Source organism: Bos javanicus, chromosome 15 (assembly GCF_032452875.1).
Source record: "Bos javanicus breed banteng chromosome 15, ARS-OSU_banteng_1.0, whole genome shotgun sequence".
Classification (NCBI taxonomy): Eukaryota; Metazoa; Chordata; class Mammalia; order Artiodactyla; family Bovidae; genus Bos; species Bos javanicus.
Window position 1 is genome coordinate 52946030 of NC_083882.1, and position 15063 is coordinate 52961092.

Below are 15063 nucleotides of genomic sequence, written 5' to 3' on the forward strand. Positions count from 1 at the left end.
ATGCTAGTGTGTGTGTGTGTGTGTGTGTGTGTGTGTGTGTGTGTGTTCACATCTGTGTTGAGGGAGAAGGCTGAGGGGGAGGGGCAGTCCCAGCAGGTACCACATAGATCCCTGGAGTAGAAAGGCCACAGGTGGATGACCAACCTGCGGGAGAAAGAGAAGGACCAGGAGGGGCTGCCAGGAGGTCAGACTAGAACCAGAACATGGAAGTAGACTGGCTTGGGGATGGCAGGAAGAGATGGGAGCGGGCAGAGGACCCAGCTTCCAGCTTTGTGGATCCCCTTTCCTTCAGTTTCCCTCCTTCCTCACTCTCCATTTCCCTCCATCTTTTTCTCCACGTTCCTGGTATCCCTGGAAGGAAAGGAAAGCAAATGAAGCTGTGCAGAGCTTCAGACCTATCTCTTCAATCTGAGCACTGGCTTAGCTCCCTTGCCTGGCAGCGCTTAGTCCCCTCTAGGTCTTCAGTCCATGGATGCTGCCTTGCTGCCCTCTGGTGGCCAGAGTTGGCAGCAGCAGCTGAAAGGCAGCTTGAGGTCCAGACCCTCGCCAGTGGAGTAGAGAAGAAAATGACCCTCTTGCTGGCAATCAGGTTGTTGGGGTGTGTAAGATGGAGATAGGACTGAGAACTGAAACTGGGAACACAGTTTACAAAACATCTGACTTACAAAACAGGTAACCGTTCCTGACCAAGCTGTGATGTCCATCTCAGATTGAACTCACTCTTGTAAACACCCATGTATTTATTTAGAGCAGCGGTCCCCAACCTTTTTGCCATGGGGGACTGGTTTCATGGAAGACAATTTTCCATGGACCAGGAGTGGAGAATGGTTTGGGGGTGATTCAATTGTACTAAATTTATTGTGCTCTTTATTTCTATTATTATTATATTGGCTCCACCTCAGATCATCAGTAGATCCTGGAGGCTGGGGACTTCTAATTTAGACCCACATGTTCCAAGAGAAAACCACTGACAAACTGATTTAATAGTAATTCTCCTGTGTTCTTAACATAGGATCTCTGACTGTTCCAGCAGCTTCCTGTTTTGAAAATTCTGATAAGTCTCTGCCAAAGACCATTCTTTGACTCACTTCAGCCCCCACAACCTTATGAACACCCCTTCCTTAACTCTTCCCCTTGGAGACACCCCACGGAATCCCCTGATGGGAAGTCTTTGCTGCAGCAAGTAATAAGCCAAGCCTTGTTGGCTCCAGGTGTGTTCCTGATGGTGGGGACTGATCAGCAATGACAAAAGTTTGCTGGCATTGTGGGTGAGTTTCAGCTCTTTATTGCGGGTGACATTTCAGCTCTCCATTCCAGCCCACCCACCCCCATGGGCTCCCAGGGACTCCCCACTGTCTCGATGTTCAATCCTGCTGACTGTGCCAATTGTCTTGTTGTATCTCACTGTTCGCTGAACCCATGGTAAGCAAGGCATGAGCTAGGAAGAAGCTGGAAGAAGATGCAAGGAGTTGTAGACATTTAAATGCAGACATTCTTATTCTCCATGGCAAAGCAGATGTGCTTTACCCTCTACTGGCAGACACAGCAGCAACAATGACTACGTAACACAACTCAGTGCAACTGAACTTGACTAGACCGCAAAGGCAGTTCAGGTGGTGCTTATATAGGACCTAGCCCATGTGCAGTTACATAATCATTATTTACAAAACGTGGGGCAATAGGCCGTGGGGCGAGAGAGCCTGACCACTGCCGTCTTGGCTAATTTGCTCTTTCCTTACACTCACCAAGAGCCCCACAGCCCATAGTGGATCCATCATGCTACACTCTGGCACCAGGACAAAGCTCAGCACTGTGGGGTATTTTATTCCCTCAGAAAGGCTTATGACTGGCTGCTGGTTTTGTAAAGGGAAGAATGAAGGGCAGGGACTTCCCTGGTGGTCCAGTGGTTAAGACTTTCCCTTCTAATGCAGCAGGTATGAGTTTGATCCCTGGTTGGGGAGCTAAGATCCCACATGCCTTGCAGCCAAAAAAACCCCCCAAAACAGAACATAAAACAGAAGCAATATTGTAACAAATTCAATAAAGACTGGGGGGGGGAAATGGCCCTCATTAAAAGGAAAAACAAACTTTGAAAAAAAAAAAGAGAGGCAGACACTGCTGCTCTGTCCTCAGGGCCCCTCTGAGGCCCAGAGTCCCACGTGGGGTTTCAAAGGTGCTCACTTGGCCCTCATTGGTTCTGCCAGGAGTGGGGGTCCCCTAGGACAACTCTGTGATGTCCTCTGGTCATGGTTATGCCTTTGACCTCCTACTTACCTTTAGGGAGGCCCCAGATGGTATCCCCACCTTCACTGGCTGCCAGGAAGACACCCAAACCCTGGGTCTGAAGACACAGCTGAGTGTTGGGGAGCAGGGCTAGACAGGCCCTCCCCAAGGCTTGCAGAACTGGGGGAGGCACTTAGGCCTTGAGAGCTAGCACCCCCCACCCCTCCAGTCTGGTCTGGGAGCTCTTCTGAAGGGAAGCCAGAATCTTCTCCCCACTCTGAAGCTGGGGCCTCTGAAAGGATCTGTCCCCCCACAAGGGTCCCCTCTGCACCTCCTTCACACCCTGACATCATTTGTTTCCTCCCCCACCTCCAGAGATGGAGAGGTGACTCCTTCCTAGGCAACCCCTGTCCCTGGAGGAGAGCCAGGGGCACACGGCACACCTATCTGCAGCCCAGGGCAGCCATGGAGGGTGTACCCATGACCCCAAGCTGGCTCTTCTCCAGGCTGGCACCCCCAGCTCCCTCCCCTGTCCTGTTCCAGGCCTCCGCCCCCACCCAAAGCCCTGGCTCCTCTGTATGCCCCCCAGAAGTCCTTGCCTCCTCATGAGGCAGTCTCCACAACTGGACTCCATCCCTTGGGAGATGTGACTGAGCTCAGCTGCCTCTCCTGGCACCCCCATGTGACTGCTCTGGGAGAAGTTCAGGTTCACTTACCACCTATGAGATGCCTATAATTTGGATCCTGCCAGCATCTAGTAGGTAAGATACATCTGACTGTCAGTCATGAGGAAGGGGGGCCCCTTGGAATGAAGTGGGAAGCACCAGGTGGGGAGGGGTCTCAGCCAGCCCTCCGGGACCCACCCCAACATCCTCACCACAGACCCACACTTTGTCCACAAGCTTTCACTCCACCTAAGCCAACCCAGCGCCCTCACCCACGAGGCACAGAAACACACAAACCTTGGAGACTTCCATTTGAATCTCAACTCTGCCTCTCATTAGTCAGATGACCTCGGGCACCTCAATTTCCATGTCATTAAAAAAAAAAAAGGGAAAATCACAGTTCACATTTTGTTTGCATTGTCTGATTCTTCCTGAAAGCTCTCAGAGGACAGGGATCTTTGTCTAGTTTGGTCCCTGCTTTACCTCCTGTGTCGAAAACAGTGCCTAGTACATAGGAGGTGCACAATTACTCACTGAATGAACGAATGAGATTCATAGCGAGGAATAAATAAGATAAACCATATAATGGTTTTGTTGAACATCTAGGATCAGTGGGTACTCATTATATAATTCCTTTCCTTTACAAAGCAAGTCAATCATTTCATGTAAATCTCACAAGGGCCCTTGAAGGCAGAAACCTTATTATTTTTAACATATTTATTGAGACATAAATAACATATAGAATTGATGCTTTTGAGTTGTGATCCTGAGAGTCCCTTGGACAGAAAGGAGATCAAACCAGTCAGTCCTAAAGGAAATCAGCCCTAAATATTCATTGGAAGAACTATTGCTGAAGCTCCAATACTTTGGCCACCTGATGCAAAGAGCTGACTCATTGGAAAAGACCCTGATGCTGGAAAAGACTAAAGGCAAAAGGAGAAGGGGGCAGCAGAGGATGAGATGGTTAGACCGCATCACTGACTCAATGGACCCGAATTTGAGCAAACTCCAGGAAATAGTGGAGGACAGAGGAGCCTGGCTTGCTACTGTCCATGAGAATGCAGTCAATCATGACTTAGTGATTGAACAACAACAACAAAAATAACAGTGGTAAAGAACCCACCTGCCCATACAGGAGACATGAGAGATGTGGGTTTGATGCCTGGGTTGAGAATATCCCCTGGAGGAGGGCATGGCAACCCACTCCAGTATTCTTGCCTGGAGAATCCCATGGACAGAGGAGCCTGGGAGGCCACAGTCCATAGGATCACAAGGAGTCAAACATGACTGAATCGATGCAGCACATAAAGTGTACCCATTTAAAATACACAATTCAATAGTTTTTAAAGTATTTACAGAGTTGTGCAAGTATCACCCCCATTAATTTTAGAAAAATTTCATTGCCACCAAAAAGAAGCCGTGTACCATGAACAATCAACTCCCCATTTTCCCCAGATCTGCCCCCTCCCCACTCATGGGCCTAGGCAAACACAACTTTCTTTCTCTATAGATTAGCCTAATCTGCACCTTTCATGTAAACAGAATCACACAGTACGTGGCCTTTTGTGCCTGGCTTCTTTTACTTAGCATTGTATTTTCAAGGCTCATTCACGTTGCAGCACATAGCAGAACTATATTCCCAATAATGCTTCCTGTGTATGGCTTTGCCACATTTTGTCTGAGGAACCTTATTATTATTGATTATTATTTATTCAACAAATATTTACCAAGCGTCTACTATGTCCCAGGTACTGCTGTAGATTTTTGGAAATCATCAGTAAATGGAAAAGAAGATCCTTCTCTCTAGGAGCTTATACCCTAGTAGGGTGAGAGAGACAAAAAGAACTGATATCAAAGAGCATAAATTCCATGATGTGTTAGGAGGTGACAGTGCTATGGGGGAAATGGCAGAACAGGAGAGATTAGGAAGACAGGGAGGATGTGATTTTAAATAGAGTGAAACCTCAGGAGAGGCTAAAACAGAGCATTTGAACAGACTTGAAGGAGCTGTGTGTGTTAACTGAGGGGTTATCTGCAGCAAAAGCCTTCCAGCTGGAGGAAATAGTGAGCATAAAGGTGTGGCTGTGAAGGAGGCTGGTGTTCAGGGTGAAGACAGAAGAAGCGGGGGCCATAGACGGGGGGAATCTGGTAGGTCAGTGAGTGAGGTTGGAAAGCCACGGCAGGTACAGTCTGCCTTGCATTTTAGAAGGCTCAGTCTGGCTGCAGTATGGAGAAAAAACTACAGTGGGGTGAGGATGGGAGCAGCCAGAGCTGGAAAGAGCCAATGTAGGAATCCGAGCGAGAGAGCATGAGGATTAGGACCAGATGGTAGCAGTGGAGGTGGTGAGAAATGGAGGCATGCCAGATGTATTTTGCAGGAAGAGCCAGAAGGATCCCTGACAGTTTTTTCCTGCGGGGTTTGGCGAGCAGTGAAACCAAAAGTCAGAGGCCTAGCAAGGTGTCGTGCAGCTGGTCAGAGGGTAGAGGAGTGGAGGATGGAGCTGGGCTGGCCAGAAGTTTCCCAGGTCTAGGGCAGAGTGGGAGAAAGGCTTCTGGGGCAGAAGGTCACAAACCAGCCACAAGGTAGCTGGGCACTGATTTGATCAATGACTTTTTTTCCTCTTCCCCTGAGTTCCCCTATGATGGCCTTTTAATTGGGTCTATTTGTTCCAAGACCATGGGCTCAGCAGACACCAGTATTTGCCTGTTATTAAGCAGATTAGGAAATGGCACTGGGTCCTGGGCGGCCAGAAATGTCAGGGCGGCAGCACAGGGTCTCTGAGGAGTGACTGCAGGCCCTTAATGCGCTGTGAGAACACGCCAGGCAGCTTGCCTCTGTCCTCACCACCCCTCAGTGTGCAGCATCCCTGCCCCTGCCTTGCTTACCTGGTAAACGCCTCGTCCTCCTCCTCCTCCAAGCCTTGTGGACTGCCATCCCTGCCCTCACTGGCTCATCTCTCTGGGCAGAGACCTCACATGTGTGCCAAGGAGGGATGACTCCAACAGAGGACACACGTGGTCCACGTCGGGGCTGTCAGGAAAGGGGTCACACGCAACACCCACGCAGCAGGGACGTCACAGTCCTGCTGAAGTGAAAGAGACTTTTCCCTTTCCCCCAGTTCTTGCTTGGGAGGAGTGGTGGGGGTGGCCTGGGGAGGAGGAGCAGGGAAAGAAGGAGGAGAGGAATTAGTGTTAAATTCACAAAATGAAAACAAGCTGGAAACATAAACTCGACTGGAGAAAAAACTGTCCCATGGCAATAACAAATTCAGGCTGTTAAAAAAAATTGGTTACTTCTATTTTAGACTTTATCTACTGATTTCCTCTGTGAAGTTCTCTTCCCTCATCCTCCCATTGAAATTTTGGGATAAATTAATACTCAGTGCTTACATTTTTATGACTTTGAAAGTATTGTTCGCAGTTAACATCTAATCAGTTCAGTTCAGTCCCTCAGCTGTGTCCGACTCTTTGTGACCCCATGAATTGCAACATACCAGGCCTTCCTGTCTACACCAACTTCTGGGGTTTACTCAAACTCATAATAAAAAAAAAAAAGTCCATTGAGTCAGTGATGCCATCCAGCCATCTCATCCTCTGTCGTCCCTTTCTCCTCCTGCCCCCAATCCCTCCCAGCATCAGAGTCTTTTCCAATGAGTCAACTCTTTGCATGAAGTGGCCAAAGTATTGGAGTTTCCAATGAACACCCAGGACTGATCTCCTTTAGAATGTTAATACTAACTAAAATATTAATTTAGTTAATATCTAATAGCATTCCATGATTACATTTTCTTTCTTGCCTAACTTTCTGATTTTCCTGGAATTAATAATTGCCACACTCTACACAGCTAAGAGGGACATGTTCTAAGCACAAAGAGAATTATAAAGAAATCTTAAACAGCGTTGGTTATCATATCGTGAGTGGCTGTTGAAACGTGGCTCATCTGAATTGAGATGTGCTGCAAGTGTAAAACACACACTGGATTTTGAAGACTTGGTACAATAAAGAGGCAAAATATCTCATTGATTTTTCATATTGGTTACATGTTGCAATGATAATAAAGTTAATGTTACTAAAGTCAATTTCACTTATTTCTGATTACTTTTTAAATGTAGTTACTTGAAAATGTTAAACCACACCTGCGCCTTGAATTACATTTCCATTGGACAGGTCTAGGCAGTTATCAATGGCCGTGAGTGCCCCACAAATAGTCTCATAGTACCTGAACCCACTGACCAGTATTAGCATCACAAAAAAGAGAAGGCGATCAGTCATTATGTCTTGCTAATGTGGTGCAATAGGAAGTACAGACCACCACATGTGAATTCCTGCTAAAAAAAAAATTGATCCTGAATCTGATCAAACTGATTTAGCTATCAGTTTTCAGGAAATACAGGGTACAGAAGAACATGTTAAATGACAGTTTGGGGATGCAATTAGCCAGATCCAGAATTTGAGGACTTCTACAGAATAAAAGGGGATGACAGGGGATGAGATGGCTGGATGGCATCACAGACTCGATGGATGTGAGTTTGAGTGAACTCAGGGAGTTGGTGATGGACAGGGAGGCCTGGCGTGCTGCGATTCATAGGGTCGCAAAGAGTCGGACACAACTGAGCGACTGAACTGAACTGAACAGAATAAATGACCTACTTCTTTACTTTAAAAATGGGGGAAAATGGCAGACAAGTAAACATAGGAATCAAATTGAAGCTAAGGTCTCGTCTCTACTCACTGCTACAAAAGTGTGGGTCCCAAATCCCTAAATGCCCAGAAGCTATTTGTCTCGAAGGGGCAGAAAATCAGAAACAGAGAAGAGACTGTACCACATTTTGTTTTTTCCCACTCTTCTATGCTGAACCCCTCCCCCAAAATATGTTGAAGTCCTAACACCCAGTAGCTCAGAATGGTACTTAATGGAGAAAGGATCTTTAAAGAAACAGTTAAGGTAAAATGAGGTCACTGAGATGCCCCTAATCTAGTGTGACTGGTGTCCTTACAGGGAAAGATATTCTGATACAGACACACACAGAGGGAGGGTGGTATGGAAACACAGGAAGAAAATGGGCATCTGCGGGCCAAGGACCCAATCCTGCAGTCACCGTGACCTTGGACTTCAAGCCTCCGTATCGGTAGGGAACTCATTTCTGAAGTTTAAGCCACCCAACCTGTGGTACTTTGTTAGAGCAGCCCTAGCAAACCTCTTATTGTGGATGTGGGAATCATCCCATTTTTTAGAGTTTGATAGGGAGATGCATTTTCTTTGCACGTATCTCCCCATATGGGAATGCCTGTTGACGTGACTTTACTTAGGGCCTGAACTTACCCTTGCTGGGTTAACAAGTTGTCACCATGGTGGAGAACCTGGCCCTGATTACTCTACCCAAGTTCTTACCTTTATACCCCATAGCTGTGTTTTCTCTTCAATACATTTCTGTTGTCATTGATCTTGATGACTTCTGTGTCAAAGAACATCATCTCCTGTGTTGGGTGAATGACTCAGCTAACTTACTTTCTTCTTCATTGTCATCTCTATATACAATATGTTGATGATAATAATAATAATAATAGCCTATAACTACTTTGCGGCTATTTGTAATCCATGATTATATAAGGCACCACATCCCAGGGCTTCCCAGGTGGCTCAGTGGTAAAGAATCCACCTGCCAATGCAGAAGACACAGGAGACGCAGGTTTGATCCCTGGGTCAGGAAGATCTCCTGGAGGAGGAAACAGCAACCCACTCCAGTGTTCTTGCCTAGAAAATCCCATGGACAGAGGAGCCTGGTGGGCTACAGTTCATAGGGTTGCCAAGAGTCAGATACAACTAAATGATTGAGCACGCACACACCACATCTCATCAGATGTGTTCAGAGTTGAGGTTTGGCTTTGTGCAAGCACACGTGTGTATGTGTGCAACTATGAGATGGAATTTGTTAGAGCCACTGCCCGCACAGGGCAAAAGCTTAAGCCAACTTTCTGCAAGGTCAGTGTTACCAGCCACTATCTATATGACAGCTTCTTGGTTCTTTAAACATCTTGTACCAGCACCTATGTCAATAAGGACGTGGTGTTTTCCATTGAAGTCGACTTTGCTATCAAGATACCTAGACTTCATTTCTTTTCATTTGCATCCAATTTGCTGAAGGCAAAGCAAAACCCAGTCATAACCTGCCTTTCTCACATCAAGGCTATTTCTCTTCTGTGGGTCAATAGCATTCTGTATCTTAAACATTCTCCAGGGTCTGTGAACCAGGGTTGGTGAGCTGGTGAGCTTTCCATTCCAATGTGGGGGTCCATGCTGAACTCCCTATTTAAAGCCCAAGGAACAAGGAAAATGCTGGTTAAAATCCAGGAAAAGCAATGATAATATGAGGAGATTCAGGATTTTATTTTCCTGGTGTTTTTTTCATGGAGTAATTCTGTCTCTATGTCCATTCTATGGATGGAGGCTTGTTCAGTCTTCTAAGAGACTCACTTCATCACTTCCCTCATAGTTAATCTTGGTTCGTGCTTTGCTTTCTTATCTGCTGTGCATCTTGTGTACAGTTTTGGCCAAGTGTAGTTGTTTAACACTAGACATTATGTTACTTTGTCTCCTGCTCTTTTTAAAAAAATCTTTTATTTATTTATTTATTCATTTAATTTTATTTTTGGCTGGGCTGGGTCTTCGTTGCTGCGTGCACGCTTTCTCTAGTTGCAGCACACAGGCCTTTCACTGCAGTGGCTTCTCACACTGCCGAGCGTGGGCTCTAAGACATGTGCATTTCACTATTTATGGTGCATGGGCTTAGTTGCCCCGTAGCATGTGGGATCTTCCCGGACCAGGGTTCGAACCTGTGTCCCCTTCCTTGGCAGGCAGATTCTTAACCACTGGGCACCAGGGACTCCCTCCTGCTCTTTTCTAAATCCATACACTATCAGTCCATAAGCCACCTGAAGAAAAGTTGAACACCATGATTGCTTCCCTAAACCCAGAAGTGCCAACTCTTTGGAAGGGTTCTCTTTCTTGTCGGTTCTATTACTGGAAGAGCCAGCAGGATTCCAATGAAATACCTCTCTTCCAACCTGCAGAAGGAGCTCGAGGTGTATCCAAACCCTCCTGATGATGCCTTCTTGTTATCCTTGCTTTTGTTCTTCTGGCCTTTCTCATCCACTTCTGAGAGTGGCAACATCTAAGAGCTTCTGCCAGTCAGGTCTTCAAATGGTGGCACATGGGAGTGTTTCCACACAAGCATGCTCTTCACACTTCCCTCTCCGGGAAATCAGGGCTTTTTCTTTGAAATTAAAATTACATCCCCTTATTCTCAAACTTTGGAGGAAAAAAATAATTGGAAAGAACAATTCTGTTCTTTCTATATGACAATTTTCAATAAATACAGCATCACTCAGTATTTTTCTGATCTGAAATTTCCAGAAGCCAAGATCAGCATTGTGTATGTCGAGACAATTAAACTCTAGATAATACAGAGGACATGCAACACCACCACCACTTTGGTCCCATTAATGCTGCTGCTGCTGCTGCTGCTAAGTCGCTTCAGTCGTGTCTGACTCTGTGCGACCCCGTAGACGGTAGCCCACCAGGGTTCCCTGTCCCTGGGATTCTCCAGGCAAGAACACTGGAGTGGGTTGCCATTTCCTTCTCCAATGCATGAAAGTGAAAAAATAAAGTGAAGTCGCTCAGTTGTGTCCAACTCTAGCGACCCCATGGACTGCAGCCTACCAGGCTCCTCCGTCCATGGGATTTTCTAGGCAAAAGTACTGGAGTGGGGTGCCATTGCCTTCTCCGCCATTAATGCTAAAAACCCTCAATAATACAGGATGATTCAGTTCAGTTCAGTCGCTCAGTCATGTCCGATTCTTTGTGACCCCATGAACCGCAGGACGCCAGGCCTCCCTGTCCATCACCAACTCCCGGAGTCCAACCAAACCCATGTCCATTGAGTTGGTGATGCCATCCAGCCATCTCATCCTCTGTCGTCCCTTTCTTCTCCTGCCCTCAATCTTTCCCAGCATTAGGGTCTTTTCCAATGAGTCAGCTCTTCGCATCAGGTGGCCAAAGTATTGGAGTTTCAGCTTCAACATCAGTCCTTCCAATGAACATCCAGGACTGATCTCCTTTAGAATGGACTGGTTGGATCTCCTTGCAGTCCAAGGGACTCTCAAAAGTCTTCTCCAACACCACAGTTCAAAAGCATCAATTCTTTGGCACTCAGCCTTCTTCACAGTCCAACTCTCACATCCATACATGACCACAGGGAAAACCATAGCCTTGACTAGACGAACCTTTGTTGGCCAAGTAATGTCTCTGCTCTTGAATATGCTATCTAGGTTGGTCATAACTTGCCTTCCAAGGAGTAAGCGTCTTTTAATTTCATGGCTGCAATCACCATCTGCAGTGATTTTGGACCCCAGAAAAATAAAGTCTGACACTGTTTCCACTGTTTCCCCATCTATTTCCCATGAAGTGATGGGACTGGATACCATGATCCTTGTTTTCTGAATGTTGAGCTTTAAGCCAACTTTTTCTCTTTCACTTTCATCAAGAGGCTCTTTAGTTCTTCTTCACTTTCTGTCATAAGGGTGGTGTCATCTGCATGTCTGAGGTTATTGATATTTCTCCCAGCAATCTTGGTTCCAGCTTGTGCTTCTTCCAGCCCAGCGTTTCTCATGATGTACTCTGCATAGAAGTTAAATAAGCAGGGTGACAATATACAGCCTTGACGTACTCCTTTTCCTATTTGGAACCAGTCTGTTGTTCCATGTCCAGTTCTAACTATTGCTTCCTGACCTGCATACAGGTTTCTCAAGAGGCAGATCAGGTGGTCTGGTATTCCCATCTCTTTCAGAATTTTCCACAGTTTATTGTGATCCACACAGTCAAAGGCTTTGGCATAGTCAATAAAGCAGAAATAGATGTTTTTCTGGAATTCTCTTGCTTTTTCCATGATCCAGCAGATGTTGGCAATTTGATCTCTGGTTCCTCTGCCTTTTCTAAAACCAGCTTGAACTAGAGACCTAGATACGTGCTCAGGACCTCAGCTACAGTGGAGCGTGGTTGAGAGTATGAACATTGTGCACAGTGTTACCCAAAATGGCATAAAATTTTCTGGGAAAAAAAAAAACAAAACAGTTTTCCGTGTAAAATTTGTCATTTGTCATTTAAAATCAGTGCACATAAAATTGGACAGACTATTCCTTTTCAATTTTGCAATAAAGCTTAACATGGAAAAACTCAACTGAACACTGACAATAATAACTGTAGAAAAAGTATGTGAGTTGACTTAAACTTTGTCTCACCAGTAAGATTATAAGCATCATTAGGGCAAAAGTCATTTCCTATACTTCCTTCCATTTTCCAATGCTTCTCCCCTATTTAGTTCACATGGCTGACATATGGAGTGTTCAAGAAATGCCAGTTGAATTGGAATATCTTCTTCTGTTGTTTACATAAAACAATATTTAAAGAAAGTTTTTTTATTAACTACTCTGTGGTAGGCACAGTGCTCAGAGTTTTACATACCTTACCTCAATTAATCTTCAAACCACTTAAGAGAATTATTTTATCCTACCTTCTATGAGTCACCAGCCCTCTGAGCAGCAAAGGTGTGGCTTTGTTTTGCATTTTCGGAGGTTCCTGCTATCAGGCCCCTGGGTTCCAGTTCCAGTTCCTTTCCTTCCTGACATGGGGCAAGAGCATTGCCCTCTCTAAGCCTCAGCTTCCTCCTCTGAGAAATGAGAGTAATCACCTGTACTGCTAAGTCACTTCAGTCGTGTCCGACTCTGTGCAACCCCATAGACAGCAGCCCACCAGGCTCCCCCGTCCCTGGGATTCTCCAGGCAAGAACACTGGAGTGGGTTGCCATTCCCTTCTCCAATGTGTGAAAGTAAAAAGTGAAAGTGAAGTCACTCAGCCGTGTCTGACTCTTAGTGACCCCATGGACTGCAGCCTACCAGGCTCCTCCATCCATGGGATTTTCCAGGCAAGAGTGCTGGAGTGGGGTGCCATTGCCTTCTCCTGCAAAACTACTTAGAAAACAGTAAATCCCTCTACAAAATTCTGTTTATAAAAATTTTCCATTTTTCTCAATAATGAGATACTATCAAGTCCCACCATTTGGAACAACTTTATTAAATGTGACATCTTGATTTAAGAAAGTGTTATTTTTAAAATTTAATTTTCTATTAAAGAAGGCATTCACTCAGTTCAAACAAAACACAAATGAAAGGTAAACAGTGAAGAGGCTCTCTCATTAATTCTACAAAAAACCACCATTCATGGCTTTATCATCTTTCCAGATAACTGTATGCATACATAAATCCTAAAAGCTGCATTCTTTTTTTCTTACAAAAGGCTACACATTCATACACGTATAACTGGCTTTCTTTTGCAGATTTCCTGAAAGTCTTTTTACACCAACAAACAAAATGCTTCTTTGTCCTGTTTACAGTCATAATTTATTTAGCCAGTTCTCTGTGAATAGACATTTAGGTCATTTCCAATCTTTGGATATTGAATTTGTTGATTTTTAAAGAGCTGAAATGAATGAAAACATCAATTCTTTCTTCATTAGGAAGTTTAAATTATTTAACCAAACAATAAAATCTGGCTGTACCTCAGATTTAACATGCTTAGTTGCTTCAGTCTTGTCCGACTCTTTGTGACCCCATGGACTGTAGCCTGCCAGGCTCCTCTGTCCATGAAATTTCCCAGGCAAGAATACCAGGAATGGTACACATTCAGCAAGTCTGGTTTGAAAGGAATGGGGATCTGTGGGTACCCAGTGAAAGATCTGACCCCTGATCTGAAGTTTCCACCCTCATGTAATTTGGCTTCTTGTTCCTCGTTTTGATTTTGTTACCCCTGATCCCCCTGCAGCAAGCAGTGTTGTGGGGTCAATGAGCTTCCAGATGTAGTTTGAGCAGCAGACCTCTGTCAGCTTTACCACAGTCACTGTGCTCCTTTTAATTCCAGCTAACTTCTCAATCAGGAGCAGCTCTGGTGGGCATGGTAGGAGGGAGCCAAACTGAAAAGAGAACAGCCTCAGTCTTGCCTCGGAAGTCCTGATTTCTAGTTCTGACCAACATTGCCTAGATGTATAACCTAAAGCAAGTCATATAGTCTTTCTGAATCTCAGTTTCCTCATCTGTAAAATGGGAATAATCAGAGTATCTATTCAGACTCCATGTACAAATGAAGCATGAAAATGTTCGTAAAGCCCTTAGTATGATGCTGGCTCATAGCACACGTGAAAAAAAAAAGGTAGCATTTGTATTAACACATGTATGTGGAATATAGAAAAATGGTACAGATGAACCTATTTGCAGAGCAGGAATAGGGATGCAGATATAGACAACAGATGTGGACATGATGTGGGGAAGGGGAAGGTGGGACGAATTGGGGGCACAGCCTTGACAGATATACTACCATGTGTTAAAATAGATCGCTAGTGGGAAGCTACTGTATAGCACAAATAAATAAAACTATAGCATGTTTTATTAGCAGATCTTGGAAGGGTGAGCAGGACTCATGAAGAGGATAAGGAAAGGAATAGCATTCCAAGAGGCAAACAGCATATGCATAAAGAGAATTTACAAACTGTGACCATGGTAGGGAGGCAGAGAGGGGACTGTTGAGGAAATTGTGTAGTTGAGGAAACTGAGACCTAGAAAAGAGCAAGGAATCACCCCCCACCTCCCATCAATGTACATGAAGGCAGGTGGGAATCCCAAACCCTGAGGATGGACTGCCAGGGCTAAAATTCCTGGGTCATGAAATTGTGGATTAATACCAGGTTGGGCAGCTGGAATGCGGTGGGAATGTGAAAGGGGAAACTTTTGGAAGTGGTGGTCCTTTTCAGGACATCAGTTGCCCACGGACACTGAACGGACAGAACAAAAAGGAGCAACGTGGGGCTCCTGGACCTCAGGAAAGGGGTTGGGCAGTCTTGGGACCATGGTTAGGGCTGAAAGAGCAGCACTGGCCTTGGGAGGAAGCTGCAGACACATCAAAACTGGGGGCTGACAGGAGCAGGGTAGTCTCGAAGTCATTGGAAATGCCAGACATAGCTTGTCAACTCTGGGTCTCACTGGACGCCTGCCAGCTGCTAAGGCTCCTGAGGCCACGGACAGAGGCTGGGAGAAGGAGGAGGAAAAGGGAGAAGAGAAGGAGGCAAG

General features: G+C 45.4%; 1 protein-coding gene and 1 long non-coding RNA gene across 2 annotated transcripts in view; one reads left to right on the plus strand and one right to left on the minus strand.

Annotated features, from left to right (window-relative positions):
• The window catches only part of P2RY6 (pyrimidinergic receptor P2Y6), an 80321-nt gene that overhangs the window by 20976 nt on the left and 44282 nt on the right, over positions 1 to 15063 (plus strand). The gene's annotated exons all lie outside the window — the stretch shown is intronic.
• Positions 33 to 6009, minus strand: LOC133226823 (uncharacterized). Its single transcript, XR_009729634.1, has 3 exons — positions 5775 to 6009; positions 3186 to 4706; positions 33 to 1449 (listed from the first exon to the last, which is right to left on the minus strand). It is a non-coding gene; the product is annotated as an uncharacterized LOC133226823 (long non-coding RNA).